Here is a 19422-nt window from a genome sequence, read left to right as displayed (position 1 = left end):
GCCTCCAGGTACCCAGGTGAGCCCCCAACATTGGAACCTGTTTTTATAGGAATCCAGAGCCATGACGAGAAGGAGCAAGCTTGACCCAGGAGCAAGAAGCAGGGAGTGAAGGCAGAAACTGCAATAAGGAGCCCTTGGTTCAGGCCAGTGTAGCCCCATAGAGCCTCACACACCCAGGTAGGGGTTATCTGTGAAGCTGATAGATCCCTTAACAGCTGTCAAGAGAGGAGTCAGTCAGGTCTGGCCTGGTATCCTGGCTCCTTTATTTGTCAACTAGGTGAACACAGAAAAATTATTTAACTTTCTTGAGCCTCAGTGACCCCATCTGTAGAATGAGGATAACCGTTGTCTCCTCAGGAGTTTATTGTGAGGATACCATCAGAAAAAGCAAGTAAAGCACTTACCACCCAATTGGCTCTAGGAGTCAGTGCTCAGCTTGTTAGCGAAAACAACACCCACAATAAAAACCAGGACCCAGGGGAGGGCTGAGACCCATGTCTGTTCCCCACCCCGTGTTTTCATCGCACAAATGGCACCACCATCCCTTCATTGCCAGAAGCAAACTTTGGAGCCATCCTAGACTTCTCTCATGCTCCATAGTTAATTAGTCTCCCAGTCCTGCCTATTCCACTTTCTGAACACCCTTTCATTTCCATCGCCGCCTTTCGCACGCAGATCACTGTGTTAACTCCAGACTGGCACCCCCAAATCTGCTCTCCACTGCATTCGACACCCTGTGTCTAAAGCGAATCAGGATTCCATCACATTCTGATTGAACGTGCTCAGTGGCTCCTCTTTATCCTGTACCTGCCGGTCATCCACTTTGTCTCCCCCAGGTGTCCCTGGATCTTCACCACTCTGTCCCCAGTGCCTAGCACAGTGCTTGGAACAAAATGGGCTCACTAAATGATGACTGAGTGAACACGTGGTGTGTAGCAGAGGCTCTTCCTGCCATGCCAGCTCCATCTCTGTTGGTGCTTTAAGTTCAAAACTTTGGACTAGCATCGGACCACAATGTGATAGGGGCATGAAGCGGTGGCCTGTAGTAGGTGGAGCAAGCACTGAGGAGTACGGTGATAGGGACAGATCTGCAAAGGTAGAGAGGGAGAGGAAGAAGAAATGGCAGGCAGGGGTGAGATCCTGAAGAACCTGGAATGTCTGGCAAGGATTGTATACTTTGTGGCAACGGGGAGACATTGAAGGTTCCAGGCAGTGCAAAGACATGATTTGTTTTTGTCTTAGAAAGGTTGTTCCAGACTGGGGGAATGGGGAGTTGAGATAGGAAATGCTTCCAGTGGGCTAGGTATGAGTTGAGGGTGGCTGGACCAGGGTGGTGAAGGTGGTGGAGAAGGGGAACCAGATTCAAGAGGTATTAATGAGGTAAAATGAACTGGCCATGGTAATTGTGGAGTTTGAGGACAGACAGAAAGAGAGAAGTGGAGGGCCTAGAAGGCTGCCAGGCCTCTAGAGAATTCCCCGACACTTGTGTGGTCATGGTGCCATGCCACTTAGGGGATGCTAACTACAAGAGAAAGGACAGTTTGGGCCAGGGCCAGGGGTGGGAGGAGAGGGATAGGCTCTCTTTTGAACGTGGGACATCCAAGTGAAGCTGTCTGCAGTCTGTTGGCTATGAGGGTCCGGAGCCCAGGAGACAGCTCAAGGCTGGAGGCAGAGAGCTGGGGGCCTCAGTGCACAGTTCACTGGTGGGAGATCCAGGCATGGACTAGATTAGAAGGAGAGGAAAAGGCATAGGACAGGGCCTTGGGGAACAGCAACATTCAAGAGACCAGAGAAGGAAGAGAGAGAAAGGAGTGAGGAGGAGCAACCAGAGAGGTAGGAAGAGTCAGGCATGATGAGAGGAAAGGGATTCACAGAAGCATGTCAGTCATGGGGCCCACAGAGACCCAACAGAACGTGAAGGGGGTTCATGATGCCTTGGGATGTGAGCCAGGTGGGAGGAAGACTGAAAAAAAATTTTTTTGGTAATAGAGACTTGAAAAAAAAATGTATATATATACCTACTGGCTTCAATGTATATCCTACTTTCTTTCAGAATAATGTAAGGCAGCTGAGGAAAATGTGATCCTTTTTAGAGCTGGGGGAGAACACAGAAGCAGGGCCAATAGTTATTTCTTTCATGATGCCCTGCAGCAAAACTCACCTCAGAGAAAGGTCTGCTCTGAAAACGACCACTCAGAAGGCTCTGCAAGGGTCTGGGCCATGATCACAGGAATGATAAAATCAGAGTTGAATGAGGTCATGGAGGGGTCAAGAGATATGACGCAGGGGTGGGGTTGCTGGGGGTAGGAGGCAAGGTCAGGGTCATGAGGATGAGGAGGGATAAGATTAGAGGGCCAGGGTATTGAGGGTGTGAGATCAGGGTACATATAACCCCAGTGGGAGGAGGGTGAGGTCAGAACTATGCACTGAGTAAGTGGGTCAGGGTGGAGTCTCAATGATGGGACCTCAGCAGGAGCAGGAGGAAGTGGTGACTCTGGGGTGACTGTGATGAGCTGTCCCATCCCTTGTCCCACCCCCCACATGTGTGCATTGGTATACGTTTGGGTGGTGTGTGTGCCAGGTGCACATGGCGTGTGTGTGACATGCCCTCAGTGAATGCATGCTTGTGCTCACTTGTGGAGGTGGCATATGTGTATTTTGTATAGAGAGTGTGTCCACATGATACTTTCTAAAATCTCAGAATGGGTTGAATATTATAAGCAGAAACTAGATACATGTCCCTCAAAGCCATGACCAAATGTCCCATCCCACTTCCTGATGATTTCTCAAGGCGAAAGAAAGTGGTGTGGAGAGATGACCTTTGGTCCTTATTGGTTTTAGAAGGATACATTCCCAGTTGGTGGGAATAGGGCAGGGGGCAGGTGATAAAGAACAAACTCCCCCTGGGTCTGGAATGTTCCCACCTTAAAGCTCTAGTGCTCTGGGTCTTAACCTTTCTGAGACCAAACTATTCTCCCACCTGTAAGCATCAGGGTGAATTCTACTGTCTCATGGCCCCTACTCCATACACCCCTAGTCCATTCTATGTCAGCAGCCACAGTGACCTTACAAGATGGAATGGGGTCACTCAACTGTCTGAAATCTTCAAGGGCTTCCCATTGCCTACAGAGCTAAGCGTGAAACTTCCCAGAGCATTCTAGGTCCTTCATGATCTGTCCCCTGCCCATCTTTCCTTCCCCTTAGGCCTCCCCAGTGCCTACCTCTTTCTCAGCAGGCCACTACTTCATGTCTCCAGGGCTTTGTGAACAGATGTGCATTAAAAGTGTTGACTTCAAACAACATTAGGTAATGGGGATGGAGAGTGGCCTCAGGTAAACCTACCTACTTCTCCCTCCCTCTTTTCCTTCCTATCTTCCCTCAACAAATATTTATTAGCTGCTTCTAGGCCCTGAAGACATAAAGATAAATAGAACCAGGCAATGACCTGCAGGAGCCTGACTCAAGGGAGAGAGTCAGATTAACAAAGTGTCAGCCAGGCTGTAACAGAACATAATAGACGCTCAATAAATATATGCTGAACAAATAAGTGAAAAAATGTAATAAATGTTATATTAGATTATCACGGAATAAGGCACAGTGAGAGGAAAGAAAAGGAACCTTCTTTTTTCCATTCCTGCAGATCAGGAAAGGCCTCATAGGGTGGTGACAAGCTGGATGAACTCATCAAAGTTAAATAAGAGCTTACAGGTGGCACTGGGGAAGAGCTATAAGCAAATGACAGCACATACAAAGGAGAAGTGACAAAAAGGAGCAGCAGAGTATAAGTAGATTGGCATAGCTGAGGCACAGGGCACGGGGAAGGGGTAGGGGGCCACAGATGAGGCTGGGAGGAAGCCAACTCTCATCACAGAGGGCTAGTGAGTGAGGACTTCCTCCTGTAGGTGAAGGGGACTCTTCTAATTAGTCAGGCACAATGACCAGGCAGGGGCCTGGTGAAGAGGAGACATTTGGATGCAGATCTGTAGGCCTCAGTTGCTGAGCAGAGGGCTGTGGCCTGGGTTTGGTGGCCCATGCTCCAGAGGGCCCTGTGTTGAGGATAAATCCTTAATGCTTTAAGGATAAATGCTTTGTGGTTGCTATCTTAAAATGCTTATAATTTTATCTTTGAATTTATGTTCTGTTTAGGAAGCCTAATGGGAGAATGGAGCACGTGCCGGAAACTGGAGCACAGTCCTAATTCCGCTACCTCCCTCAGGTGAGTTCTTGGCCTGCTCCTTACCCCTGGTGACCTCAGTGCAGTGGTCCCCTCACCTTGCTGCCTCCTGGCACTCCAGGTGGGACCAGTCACAGTGGCAGAGGGAGGCCTCCACCCTGGAGGGGGTCTGGGCTTAGACACTGGAAGGCCGGGGGCACGTCCCGCAGCTTCTGGGGCAGGGCAAGGTACCATGTCCCATAGTCAACAGGTCCATGGGGACTCTTACCCATGCCCCTGCGGGGACAGGTTCCCATCCCAAACTTCCCCCTGTCTGGCTTATCAAGTGACAAAGGGTCCTTTAAGTTTGCACAGGGACGACAGATGAGGCACATGAGCTAGAAAACAAGGCAGGCTCTTTCCTGACCTTCCCACCATTTGTTCCGGCTTCATCTTTGCCGTGTGGCCACCATGGGGTGATCAAGAGACAGCCATATCATTGTTGCTTACTGTAGATTCGGTGGGGGGAGGGTCTCTATGGCTCAGTTTCCATGGATGTGTCTGTGGACAAAGACAACTGTGCCTGCCCATGGCTTAGGTTACTATTAGGACCTTCACCAAGGTGCCTCCAGGAATTAGAAGGTGGAAATGTGGCTCTGCTGCCATCCCTGGAAGACCTTGGGCAAGTTCCTTAACCTCTCTGAACTTCAGACCCTCATCTGGAAAAGAAGGGGAGTAATACACCAGCTTTGTGGTATTGTAGTGAGGATTAAATGGAATAAATCTGAAATTTTGCTTAGTAGAGCATTTGACATTGAACGGGCTATTGAACAATACTACAAAGAACAATAATAATAACGGACATTTGCACTTACTTTGTGCCACATGCCATTCTCAGTGCTTTGCATGTATCAGCTCATTTCATTCTCAGCATGACTTTGTAAGAAAGGTGCTATTTCATGTCCATTTTATAGTTGAGGAAACTGAGGCCCAGAGAGATTAAGAATTTACCCCAAATCACACAGCTAGTAATTGGAAGAAGCAGTCTTATGAGCCCTGGTAGTCTGGCTCCAGGGTCTGTGTTCCTGACTACAGTATTATTTAGCTTTATTCACTAAAATAAGTGCTCAACAAGATGAAAGTTGTTATTTTTCTATTTTTTAAAAGTTGTCTTTTCTTACATATGTACATACTTCTATACTTATCAAGATACACAAACTTACACTTTTTGTGGGTCCATCAACTGAGAGCTCACCTCCCTGGGGCAAAGGAAAATCAGGCCCCCTGGGATAACCTGGAAAGTCACTTCTGGGGACCATGGGTCTACAGGGAAATGAGAACAGGCAGAGTCAGGCTGCTCCATTGCAAGGATACCCACTCCCCTCCCACCAGGCCAAACAAGGGCACAAACAGAAGCCAGAAAACAGGGGAGAGGGCTTGGCTCTCAGCCAAACCCACTGACAGTGTAGAGTGGTCCCTGCTGTCACTTGAGGCCATGTCCAGGTGACCTGGCTTCCCACAGTGAGAACGGGGTTTCCTAGTCCCACAGGGGGGCGCGAGGACAACCCAGACCTTCCTGCCTCTGTGGTGTGACTGGGGCAAAAGGCCTGAGTGTGGGCTCCGGAGAAGGGAGTAAGAGGAGGCGGGTGTGAACCCCTCCTCGTGTCCTGCTGCGTGGTCCCTCTTCTATACTCTAGTGACAGGGAGCTCACTCCTCCTGCAGTAGCTGTGGTAATGTCATTTTTCAGTACAGCACCACAATCCTCCTGCCTGTGGCTCCTCCCTACAGAGGTTAATTGGGCCCCTTGAAGCCTCTCAGGGATTGGATAATCCTTCTGCCACTCACTTGGGGACCAACAAGGCGCCTTCCTGAGATCTCACCTGTTCTAGGCAGAACCCCTTCCTCATTCCATCTGCTCAGGTCACTCCTACAGCAGCGGGCCTGGGATGGAAGACACATGGGCCAGAAGATAGTGGTTTGTTGAAGTCAGCAAGAGCCAACTGTTAGAGTCAGAAATTTTGCAAGTCGGTAGCTTAATCTGCCATAGTGGAAGTATTTACATAAAGGAAACTGGCAAACACTATAAATCAGGGCCTGCTTTTCCCTCAGAGAGCCAGTTTGCTAACTCTCCACAGCCTGGAGCCCTGAGTCCCATGGGCCAAGTGTTTGAAAAGGCCTATGAGGCTTCCCGGTGTGTGCGTGAGTGTGTACCTGTGTGTGTGTGTTTGCTCTTGTGGGTGTCTCTGCATGTGTCTGTAGGAGTATGCATGAGTGGGCATGGATGTGTGTATTGGTGTGTGACTCTCTGTGTGTTTCAGCACCAGGAATGGCAGAGTAGGTATTTTGATAACCAAAACTACCCATGTAGCAAGAGCTTCCCATTGTAGGGGAGATGCGCCCCAGTGAAGCAGGCTCTCCCAGCTGACCCCACCTTAATTGCACAGTAGAGGACTGGGGCTTCTGTGCACACAAATCCATCAGCAGCCTCCAAATCCCTGTAGCTGCTCCAGTAGCCACTAGCTAGCTCTGTTCAAAAACTGTCTTCTGATTCATTTAGTTGTTATTTGTTGTTTTAATTATAACAGAAGACAGTGTTTGTTCTCTTTGGAAAGGCTTATAAAGTCTGACGGAGTTTTAAAAAATACTACTGGATGTTAGTTAAGGTTAAGATTGGTTAGTTTATGCAACATTATTTTTCATGCAAAATTATGTTTATTCCAAATTCAGAGCAAGCCGGTGAGAAGGGAGAACTGAAGGGGCTGGTTACTACAGCAACTATACCCTGGTGAGGAAAAAGACCACCAGGTCTGGGGAAGGCCCAGGACTCAATTTGGTCAGGCACTTGTGGAAGAGGGCAGGAGCTTTTCCTGTCAGTCAACAGAGGCCATCAGGCAGACCTGGGTGCACCAAAATGGGAGGGCTGGCAGGTCAGTAGCACCACCATTTCCCCATGCTGGCCACACCCAGGAGGTGCCCCATACATGCTTGGGGATGTTCTTTTACTTGGGGGCTTTCCTTTCTTCGTTTTTTCTAGATAAAAACTGGGCACATCTGCACAGCTTGGACCCCCTCAATGCTGATTGGAGCCCAGGATGGGAAGACAAAGATTCAGGCCCCTCCTTCCATCTTCCCTGAGGGTCTGAGAAGGAAGGACTTGGTTGACCTGAAGGAAAGAAGCCAGGGATGGCCTCTAACTGCAGATGTGACCAGGAGGCCAGGGCCCACTCACTCTCTAGTTATAACTGAACCCTCCTTCTGGGGAACTCTCCAAGAAATAGGTTGTGGACATTCTGAGAAAGAGGGGGGCCACAGATGACCACTGGCTGAACCACAGCAGCTGTCCTCAGCAGCACCTGGAGGAACTGGGCTCTACCCCACTCACTGACCACCCCGCATAACAGCCACATCCTTTGGGAGGAGCACCCAGGAACCACACACTAGAGACTCAGCCTCCTGCTACCTGGGTGGCTGCCCTCTGGTGGAATTCCAGAGGTTCCCTCAGGGATGATTCAGGATATGGAGGAAGTGGGGTCAGGGGAATGGCAAACTAAGACATTTAACCCTAGCTCTGTTGTTATCTGCTTTGTGTATTAGGCTTGTTTATACAAAAGATTTTGTTTGGAAAAAGGGTTTAATTACTTTTAAAAATTGCAGTAGATGACATGATACTATACATAGAAAACCCTAAAGATTCCATCAAAAAATTATGAGAACTGATAAATGAGTTCAGTAAAGTAGCAGGACACAAAATAAATATCCAGAAATCAGTTGCATTTTTATACACCAATAATGAATGATCAGAAAGGGAAACTAAGAAACCAATCCCATTTACAATTGCATCAAAAAAAGAAAAAGAAAGAAAGAAAAGAAAGAAAGAAAGAAAGAAAGAAAGAAAGAAAGAAAGAAAGAAAGAAAGAAAGAAAGAAAGAAAGAAAGAAAATACTTCGGAATAAATTTAACCAACAATATAAAAGACCTCTACTTGAAAAGTTATGACACTGAAGAAAGAAACTAAAGAAGATACAAATTCATGAAAGCATATACTATATTCATGAATAGAAAGAATTAACATCATTAAAGTATCCACACTACCCAAAGCAATCTATAGATTCAATGCAATTCCTACCAAGATACCAAGGTGTATTTCACAGAACTAGAAAAAATATTTCAAAATTGTATATGGTACCCCAAAAGACCCTGAATAGCCATACCAGTCTTGAGAAAGAAGAACAAAGTTGGAGGAATCATGGTACCGGATATCAAACTATACAATTATAAACTATACTATGAACAAATAAGCTAAAAATCAAAATGGAAACAGACTCATAGATACAGCTGTCAGAGGGGGCGGGGTCAAGGGACTGGATGGAAAAGGTAAAGGGATTAAGCAAAAAACAAAAACCCTCATAGACACAGACAACAGTATGGTGAGTACCAGAGGGAAAAAGAGATAGAGGGAGGTAGAAAGGGTAAAGAGGGGATAAAGGGTGATGGAAGGAAACTTGACTTGGGATGGTGAACACACAATACAATACACAGATGATGTCTTATAGAACTGTATGCTTGAAACCTATATATTTTATTAACCAGTCACCTCAATAAATTCAATAAAAATTTTAAAAAATTGCAAATTATTTGTCTAGGAGCAGCAAGTTTTATTGGATGGTTGGTTAATAATCCTTAGAGATTTCCACATGCTGGTGTATGTATTTTGCAAAAGATTCTTGGGGGGATTCTGAGTTTCCCTGTCTGAGACCCAGTAGTTAGTGGGTCAGAGAAGACTGAGCGGGGAAGGTCCCACTGACGAGGCAGAGCATGTCCTTTCTCTGCCCCTGCACTATCCTCCCCTGTCTGGGCATGGGCCCAGAGGCCTGCCTGCCAGTCCGGTGTCCACATGGGCCACTGTTCTGGAGGTCTGGGATGGCCTTCCTATGACTATTGATAGCCTCAGTGTGTCCTGTTGGGAAGCAATGGTTGGGCGACCCTCTTCCCCAGCCTCCCTGCCCTCAGGTGTGCCCCTCTGAGGCTGAAGGAGAGAAAAGGAACCATCCCAACAGAAAGACAGAGGGTATTCCCAGCATGATCTGAACCACAGGGATTCCTCTGACAGACAGAACGGGGGTGGGGGGCTCTGGAGAGGGTGACATGGGACCTGGGGTTCTCCAGCTTCCACGTCCACCTCAGTGCTTTGGGAGTTGGAAGCTAATGCAGGGAGATCCCTGAGAGAAAGGGATGAAGTCAGGGGGCTGCCTGGAGAAGACTGTGCCTAGGGTTGGTCCCAAGCCTGTACTTGGGATGTTGAGGGGCAGGATGGAGCTGGCAATAGACAGAGGCCCTGGTCCCAGCACTGACCTCCCCTTCCAGGGCCAGCAGGCTACCTGCCCACCAGGCACATTCTTCTAGCTCTTCCGTCCTGGCTGTCCCAGGCAGAGCCCACGGGCTTCTCCCCCTCAGCCCTCTCTTCTTGCTGAGACCCAGTGTGCCTGGCAGAAGGAGTCCTTCCCTGTTCTTCTCTACCTATTGCTGTGCCGTGCTGTGCACCTGCTCGGGTGAGCCTGTACCAGAAGCCTGGGCCCTCTAGGGGGCAGCAGAGGGAGCACTGGCTGAGCAGCCAAAGAGCCCTGTTCTAGATCCATTTTTATGCCTTGCCACAACCCATTGTCCTCTCTGGGCCTCCATTTCTACATTTGGTTTTTGGAGGAGATAACCCACAGGTCCCTCCCTGTCAGACAAACGGCTGTGGATGAGCCGCTGCAGAGAATCTAAGGAGGAGGTAGAGAAGTGAGTGTTCGGACTACTGGGAAGGTGTGCAGGAGGCTAAGCGGTGGGTGGCTCCAGCAGGCAGTGCCACAGCTCAGCATCCTCCACCCCCAGGGGAGCAGACTAGTGGCTACACACAGGCCAGGAAAGCATGGCGGTGGAGCATGGTGGTCAGGCACCCAGCTTTGGGCAATAGGGCCTAAGACCCAGAGGACACTGTGTTCTTGGAGGAGCCCTGGGGCCTCCAGTACCCACAAATCGCTTCTCCCTCTGCCAAAACCTACCTGGGGTTTTCTCAGCTCTGATTATAGGACTGATAGATTTTGGATTTCTCTGTGTAAAGAAATACAACCCCAATGCACCAGGACCAGGAGATCCTAGCCTTCCCGATGCCCAGAATCCCATGCCGCACCCTCCTGCCCTGGGAATGGCCTGAGTTTGGGCTTGGGGGTGCAGCAGCCCTACCCAGGAGCCCTGAGAAGTCAAGAAAGCTGGCAGAGTTTGCACCCAGCCCCAGCCTCCACCAAGCTGCACTGGGAGGCCCAGAGGGGTTTATTTGGATTTTTTAATTATCATTTCTACTTTTTTTCTCTTCATGAAAAAGTTTTAATATACACAGTAAATTAAGCCCAGAAAAAAAAGGGAGGGGGGGCAACATTTCATCTTTAATCTATTTACTTCTGAATATTTAACATACAATTCTGGCACCAATCACCAAATTTAACTGGAAAATTACTCACTAATCTGTTTGCTTATTTGGAATAATTGGGTCGGCTGCCAGCACAAGGATTTCCCCCCCTGTTTAATATCTCAGTTAGTAGTCCAATTTCAGCTTGGCGGCATAATTACTCTGACAGAGCTGTAGCCACGGGGCCTGTGAGTGGGGCTGCTTTTAAACCGTAAATTATGAAGGATTAGCATTTATGAATTTTAAATCAGGGCTGGGGTAGGAGACACTAAAGCTGCTTAACGCTGGGGGAACAGCAGCCTCCACTCTGCAGCAGAAGCCGTAACCCTTCCGCTCCCAGGACTGGCCACAGGACGTGGGCAGGATGTGGGAGGAAGCTGGGGACACAGGATGCGATGACCCAGTAGGTATGGGATTACAAAGGACACAGGTGGGGTGGGGGCGGGCTGAAGCAATGATGGAGCCCCTGAGGGTGAGAAAACCTGGGGTGATGTGGTACAAGGGGTTTCAGCCTACCCCTGGTCCATGGGGTTATGTCTCCCTCTGGCTAGCCACAGTTCAACCCCCCGTTGCCCCAGAGGGAGCATGGAGCGATGACTTAAGAGCTGAGTTCAGTCCTTGCAGCTCCTGCCTCAGCGCAGGCCGGCACCTTCATATAGGAAGGTCACTACCTCTCAAGAATCCCCATCTGATCTGAGCTAGTCTGACCCAGTGCCCTCAGACTCTAAGTGTGACTTCAAAGTGTGCCCAGCTCCCGTAAGCTGTGGAATGGCCATCAGCACTCCCCCAAGCACATCATTCTGAGTTCTCACCTTCCTTCCCACCCTTTCCCCATCCTCACCTGCCCCTTTCTGGCTCATGGTCACCATGGACCTGGGTTTGAAACCCTGCTATACTCCTTATGAGCTGTGTGACTGTAGACAAGTTACTTAACTTCTCTGAGTCTTCCTCTTATTTATCAGTTAAATGAAGATAGTCATTCCTACCCTTCAGGGCTGCTGGGAGACTTTTGTCCCATACCATGGGTGAAGTGCCTGGCACATGGCAAGTGTTTTTATTGGGTTAGCTCCAAGCTCTTTGGGGTCTTCTCAAAACTTAGTCAATGCTCTTCATCCGCTGCCGTTCCTCTGCGCCTCATACTTCACAATGCAAAAAACCCTCAGCGGGTAGCCACTCAGCCTGGCCTTAGGGTGGGCACAAAGTTCAGATCTCAGGCTTCTACTGGACTCCAGGCACCATGGCCACTAGAGCACTGGCTCTGGAGCCAGGCTGGCTGGTTTTGAACTCCTACTCTCTCCCTCACTAGCAGGGTGACCTTGAGCAAGTTATTTAGCTGTTCTATGCCTCAGTTTCCTAACCTGCTACATGGAAATAATAACAATCGTATCTCATCACAGAACTGTTAAAAAGAACAAGTTAATTAATGCGCAGTGTTTAGAATTACGTGTGGTGTGCAGTAAGCACCAGCTCTACTAGTTATTATTATTCATTATCCATATGAGGAAGATGACTGTGGCCCTTTCTATGGGACCTGGTTGTCCTGAGGCTCCAGGTTGCCTATAAAAATAGGAGGAAAAGAGGCAAGATCTGAGTGGGCAGGACAAGGCCATCTAGAACCTCACTGAGGACCATTCTGGACCACATCATTCCATTTGGGATCAAGCAGACTTCTAGGCGTCCCATCTCCCAGCTATGGGGCTTCCCCATGACCTGCAGATCTGGAAGGGCTCCCTGAGGTACCTGATGGGGCAGATTCCTGGGGATCCAGGCCAGCTGTGCAGGCAGCAGAGGCTCAAGGGGCAGAAGAGAGTGCATAGCTAGTCCTCTAGGACTTACACTCTAAGCCCAGCCCTTCCCACTACCCCACTCTGCCTCAATGACACTGTCTGTCCGAGACCACCATATACACAGAGTGACAATCGGCCAGTGCCTTAATGTGAGTCCTTGGGAAGCTCAATTCCCCTCTCTGGACCTCCATATTCGCACATCTGGAAATCTGGAAGAACAGGAGAATTCTTGCCCACCTAGGGGATCTATGATTCAGGTTCATGGCCTTGTATCTCAGCATAATGGATACAGCATGTCACTCACCTGTTCTCTGCAGAGGAGGTTCCACAGCCCATCCTCAGGTCCAGGCTGAGTGAATTTTGGCTTCATGTTACATACTGAATGGATTTGGCTACGCAGCATCATTCATGGCCTTACACTTAACAGCAAATCAAGCCGCAGCCTCAGCTCCCAGGCGTGGGCTGGCAGTGGGAGTCCTGGGGAAATGCTGCAGCCCACCTGGGGCTCCACAGGCCCACACACGGTATTAATGCTGTTTTTAAAATGGCCTGCATGATAATTTTGCTTCAGCAAATAAATCCTTAATTATCTCCTCTTTTATGTTCACATACCCTATACCATTCCCCTTACCCCCCAGCCATCTGGCCCTTAAGGACCATGATTTGGGGGATAAGCAAAGGGGAAAGCAAACTGCTGCAGTGGCTGCCACGTGTGCAAGTCCAGGCAGAGGCAAGGCTGCGCTCCCAGGGGCCCCACAAGATTTCTGGCGCGGCTGGTCTGCGACCACGCTGGGATGCTTGATGGATGGGAAGTGCCCGGTTTGTCGAGTCCTTGCTGAGCTTTGTGATAACTCATTATATTTCTTTCTTTACAAATTGCCCCATTAGCACTCCTGAATTGAACAAAATCATAAAGCCAGGAGCATCCCAACCTGGGCTGAGCCTGGGCGATGAATGACCTGTGTTGCAAAGGCCTGCATTTTGGGGGGAAAGCTGGGGACAGCTGGCTGGAGCAGGCCCTACATTCTGCAAGGGAAGTGGGTTTGTTTTCTTTAAACTTAAGAGAATAAAAGAGTTCTAACCAAGTCCTGCTGGATTTAAATAGCAAGATCTGCCTCGCTGCTCATTGGCTTTCACGCTGTGGGCTCTGATCCTTGTTTGAGGGGTTAAACTCTAACCCCATTAAGCCATTTATGGAAAGCTGACCACTGGGGGAGGGAGGTGACCCCTCTTCCTGCAGCCTCCCTAAACCCCACAGATGCTGAAATTGGTTGTCACTCTCAGTCAGAGGATTCTAAACAAGTAGGCACTAATCCCCTCTGTTAAGGAGATACTTATTTTGTCTGAAAAACTTCAAAGAGCCCATGACAGACACTCAAAATCAAAATTAGCATTCCAATGAGGATTTAAAAATAATAATTCTTACAGTTCTGCTGAGGAGAGGAGGGAAGGGGAAGTGATTGGCCAGGAGGCTGGAGGAGGCAGTGGGGGCCAGCGCCTTTCATCTGCCCACTCTGAGGAGCTTTTGGGATCTACCCCTGCTGGCGGCCCAGCTGAACCCCCTCCACAAAGGGGTAAAGGCTGGGCTGTAGCCTGGGCCCTCCAGGGCAGGAAGTGGCAGCTGCCCCCAAATATTGCGCAGATGAGAAATGCAAGGCTTGGAGAGGAAGGTGACATCCCAGACCATCAGCTAAACCTGGAGTTTGGGCCCACGGTGGGCCTCCCGCCTGCCTGCCTGAGGGCCACAGCATGAGATCTGCTGGCGGAGCTTGCAGGACGGCACAGAATCTTATAGCCATCCTGGGGTAGCTCAGCGGCCGACTGTGGAGCCCACAGCCTTACCAGCACACCTGTCCATGTCACGGTCACGTTTGGGAGCCAGAGGGTCCAAACAGACTTCTGGAGTCCCTGTAGCCTGTCTCATGGAACCCATTGAGCCTCCTCTCGCCCCAGGCCTGACTCTTCACTTTGCTACACTAGTTCCCCCAGCCGGGCCTCACCCTGGCCTGCCCCACCCCTCAACCCAGCCCACTCCAGGTGGCCTCTGTAGCCCTCTCTCGCCAGAGTCACTTTGGCATTTTCATCTTTCAAAGGACCCTCCTGTTCCAGATTCCAGGTTTCCAGGCCAGGAGGAGCCCCAACCCCATCTCCAGACAGGGAGCTCCTCTCTCCCAGGCTCTCTGTACCCTCTTCTTCCATGAAGTTGCTCAAGAACCTGCAAGGACTCCTGGGTCCCCCTTGGCTCCTGGGCCAAATCCCCTACTTGCTCTATTGGCTCCTACTTGGGCTGCTCAGGGTGCCAGAACCTATGCCTCCTGCTCCCCATGGCCTTTTTGGCATCAACCCTTCAGGGAGGACCTCGCATCTCAAAGATGGCTAGTGCAGGGGTCACAGAAGTTCCTTGGACCCTCAGTCTCCCCCTACAGCCCTAACACACACTGCTTTTCTGCATCACCCGTGAGTTCTATCTGGCATCTGCCCAGCCTCCGCTACCTCTCTGCTTTCCTCCAAGGCTGATCTGGAACCAGGTCCTGTCCATTCACTCACACTCTTCTTCACCATGTAGACATGCTGGCCCTGCGTGGGGCCCCAGAGCAAGGCACCCACCCTGCTCTTAGGGTGCTTCCAGCCAAGTGGAGACACAGGAGGGAGTGCTGGTCCATCACAGTATAGAGGTTGTGAGAATTTGACAGAAAGATCAGAGGACTTCATCTGGGGGCTCTCTGCATTGGTGTCAATGAGCTTTAGCAGAAGGTCACCAGGTGGGCAAAAGCACTAAGGGCCTTCCAGGAGAAACAGCAGCATGCAAATATGGGAGGCACAAGAAGCCTGGGAATGAGGGAGAATCCCAGGGCGCCTTCCTGACCCCTAGCGTGGGCCTAGGCCCTTCATGAAAGCCAGGTGGTCCTGGTTACCTGTTCTGGTAACTGTGTTGGACAGCACACGCACTTCAGAGAGGGAAAGAAGGAAGTGCCCGTAGGAACCCTCCTCTGCTCACCAGTGACACCCTTGGCCACCAATGAGACGGAGCCCTGGAAAGCATTACCTCATCCAGAACAATGGTCATTGGTTCCTAGTAATAGAAAAGCCTGAAGATTTGCCAAAGTCCCAGCTCTTGGCATTAACCCTTCCGGAGGCAGCTCTTGTCTCCCCTGACTGCCAATGGTGTCCCTGCGCAAACCAGCTCTGTTCGTTCAAAGCACTTTCGCACCCCCCATCTTATAGCCTAGATTCTTAGACATGCTTGCTCAGAGAATAAAATTGTAAAGCTTCTAGTAGTCACATTAAAAAGATTAATAGAAAAATTGATTTTAATAATAATATCTTACGTAACTCAGTATTATTATTGTGTTTCTACAGCTCCAAACATTATCATTTCAACAGGTAATCCATATAAAATCACTAATGAGATCGTTCCCACCCTTTTTTATAATATGCCTTAGAAATCTAGTGTGTATTTTACGCTGACAGCACATCTCAGTTCCAACAAGGCACACGTCAAGTGCTCCACGGCCGCCTGTGGCCGATGGCAACTATAACTGGACGGCACAGAGACCAACGTACTGGGTCCGCAAAGGAGGAAACTGGGGTGGAGGGGAATGGACTTTTTTCTGGACTGTTTGGGTACCCCCAGATTCATCTGTTGAAACACTGCCCCCAGCCCCCAGTGTGAGGGTTTTAGGACGTGAGGACTTTGGTAGGTTGATTAGGTTAAGATTAGATGAGTTCATGGGAAAAGGGATACTTGAGCTGAGAAGAGGGTAGAAAATCTGCAGCTGGGACCCAACCAGCTTCCTGAAACCTGAGGACCCCAGCTATTGCTGAAGGGTGAACAGCCCTGGCAAGGCAAGTGTGCTCAGGGAGCACAAAACAAGCAATCCAGTCCTGCCTACAGTCCCGCTAGACATGCGAGCCCAGCCTTAGAGGTGGCTGCCCCCGCGTGCTCCTCAGCAGAGCCCGAAGAAGCCTGGACTTGGCCCTTCTCCCTTTTCCTTCAGGCATTCCAGACTCCTTTGGAACGAACTGAGTCTGCCCATGGGCTGAGCTTGGGCAAGCAAGGTAGCCTGAGCCCTACCTGCTAAAAGCCAAGGAAGCCACAGCCTGAGACGGGACCTGGCCTGCCTTCTGTGCCAAGGTCGAATGGCTGCCTGTGGGGCCTGGGGCTGGGGAAGCCTGGGGCCGTGGAAGCCTGGGACCGCTGGGGCTTGTGGGGCCTGAGGGCTGTGGGCCTGCGCTCTCAGGCTGGGCCTCGCTGCCTCTTGCCCCCACCTGGCCTCTAAGCCCTGATGCCGGTAATGAGCAACTCCCGCACCACCGTGGCTCAGAGGAGGCCTCCTGGCAGCCGGGCCTTGTTCTCATTGTCCTGCTCCGGCCCAAATGCACCAGGCCCAGGCCTCAATCACATCAATGGGCCGAGGATGTGCTGACGCGGCACTTTCATCTTTTCTCAAGGCCTGTGTTTGAACTTCGAGCGAGCGGCCTTCCCAAACGGGCTTGTCTTCTAAGAAGGCAGCCAATCTCCTTTCCCTGGCTTCCTAAGCAGGCTGATCCTGAGAGTTATTGAGGCACAAAAAAGGAGACGTTCAAAGGCAAATCTAAATTACCATCCTCTTCAAACTGGGGAAAAGTCTTATTAAGTCGCCTGTGTGTGAATCCCGGCCTATTTCTGTCTGCAGACCTTTCTTCCTTTGTGCCACATAAATGGACACATCTTATTGATTTTCTTTCAACCCGGATCACCTCCATTGCTGTGAATATGGGCACACGAATCCTATTCCTTCCTTCCCAGTGGGGCTGAAGAAGAACGGGGGTGGCAGCTGGAGGGACCCAGCATGGTGGGGGCTGCGGTACCCTGCTCAGCACCCCTGCGTGCCTTCCCACAGGACTCTGCAGAACTGCCTGAGAGCCAGCACTTGCCTCGGGGGCACAGGGGAGGCATCCCAGGCCGACAGGGGGGCTTTGAGACTGTGAAGCTGGCATAGGGGGCCTAGCCAGCCCTGCCTAAGTGGGGTGGGGCACAACTCAACAGACCCTTGAACTCACCCACCTCTTCCATCAGCCTGTTCTCTTGTCTTCTGTGTCTCCTGCTACCCATCCTCTATGACTCCCACCCCCAAGCCCCAGCCACTTTGCTCATTCCATTCCAGCCCTGGCCTCCTTGCTGAACAGGTCATCCACAGTCCCACCTCTGGGCCCCAGCACTGCTGCTCCCACACCTGGGAGGATCTTTCCCCAGATATCTTCAAGGCTTGTCGCCACTTAGATATCGACTTCTCAGTGAAACTTTCTTGGGCCACCATATTTAAAATTGCACTTGTCCCACCCTGGCCGGGTGCCTTGGTTGGAGTGTCATCTCAAACACCAAAACATTGTGAGTTCCGATCCTGGTCACGGCATATATGTGGGTTGCAGATTCGATCCCTGGTCAGGGCACATATGGGAGACAACTGATTGATGTTTCTCTCTCACACCAATGTTTCTCTCTCTCTCTCTCTCTCCTTCCCCTTTTTCTAAAATCAATAAAAACATATCCTTGGGTGAAAATTTAAAAAATAATAATGACAAAAGTAAAACTGCACTCATCCCCTGTACTCCGTAGCCCACTCCCCTACTTTATTTTGCCCCATAGCACTTATCACAACTGACATGCTCTACGTTTTCCTTGCATGTATTGGTTGTCTCCCCCACTAAAATCTACACTCAGCAGAGGCGTTTGCCCCTTTGTTCACTACGCTGCCACCAGTACCTAGAATAGTAAGAGTATATCATACATAGTATACAGAAGTGCTCAATAAATGACTATGCACTGCAGGCCCTGCAGGGGGCCCAGCCAGCACTGACAGCTGCCTCCTGTGACCCAGTCCCCAGCCTCCTGCGGGCCCCACACGGGATGCACAGACTGGATCCTCACGGAGGCACCATCTCTGCTCTAAGCTACCTCAGGCTCCCAGAAGAAGACCCATCTCTAGGCCCGCACACTGCCTGGCCCAGTTTGCCCTCAAGACAATGGCTTGCCAGCCCACGACTGTGTCTCTGAGCCGTCCATCTCCTTCTACTGGAGAGGGCCCCTATCTGAGGACTTGTCACCCCGTCAGATCCCACTAGCCAGGACGGTGCCACAGAAAGGCCCTGGGTCCTAAGCTCCCTCTGCAAACTACCCCCAGAGGGTGGACCCTCCTGTGGGGACGCTCCCTCCCTCACTACACCCCTAAGCTGGGCCAGTGGATATAATAATTACTGTACACGATGGGCCAGTGGATATAATAATTACTGTACACGATGGTCTGAATTTTGTTTCCCTCTAAAATTTGTATGTGGAAATCCTAGTTTCCAAGGTAGTATTAGGAAGTGGGGCCTTCGAGAGGCGATTATAAAAGAGACCCCCAGGGCTCCCTGACCCTTGTACCACATGAGGATGTGTGAAAGGTCAGCAGTGTGCAGCACCCAGGAGGACTTTCGCGAGCACCTGACCATGCAGCCAACCTGATCTTGGATTCCCAGCCTCTAAAACTGTGAGAGATAAATTGCTGTGTTTTAGAAGCCACCCAGTCTGTGGTGTTTTGTTGTAGCAGCCCAATGGACTAAGACACTGTACAAGCCACCCTGGTTGGCTGACGCGGGCCTGGGGCTGGCCTTGGCTTTCCCATTGCTCTGCGTGTCCCTGAGGGACTCTTTCCATCTCCCGACCTCAGTTTCCCCATCAGCAGCACGGACGGAGTGAGCCAGAGAACCTGAGGACCTTTGTAGGCCTCACAGTCAGAGCCCTTCTGGCCTCTCCTGGAGAAAATCAGAACCACCAGCTAGAGGTGCCGGGGTTGCAGGCAGGGCCAGCCCACCAGCTGGAATGACCTTCTCATGTCAGTGGGTTAGAACCTGGGAGCCAGGGCCTGCAGTGCCCTGCCCAGGTCAGAGGGCAACAGTAGGGGACACAACGCCAAGTCCTCACTTCATTCCTCCTGGCTCTTGAGCACCACATGAGCCACAATGCTAGGTGGCCAGGCTGTGAGAATCTAAAGTCCACCAAAACCCACCT

This window comes from Furipterus horrens, unplaced genomic scaffold, assembly GCF_987537825.1.
Source record: "Furipterus horrens unplaced genomic scaffold, mFurHor1.1.pri manual_scaffold_2, whole genome shotgun sequence".
NCBI lineage: Eukaryota > Metazoa > Chordata > Mammalia > Chiroptera > Furipteridae > Furipterus > Furipterus horrens.
The sequence above is the reverse complement of the archived record's forward strand: the minus strand, read 5'-3'. Positions refer to the sequence as shown.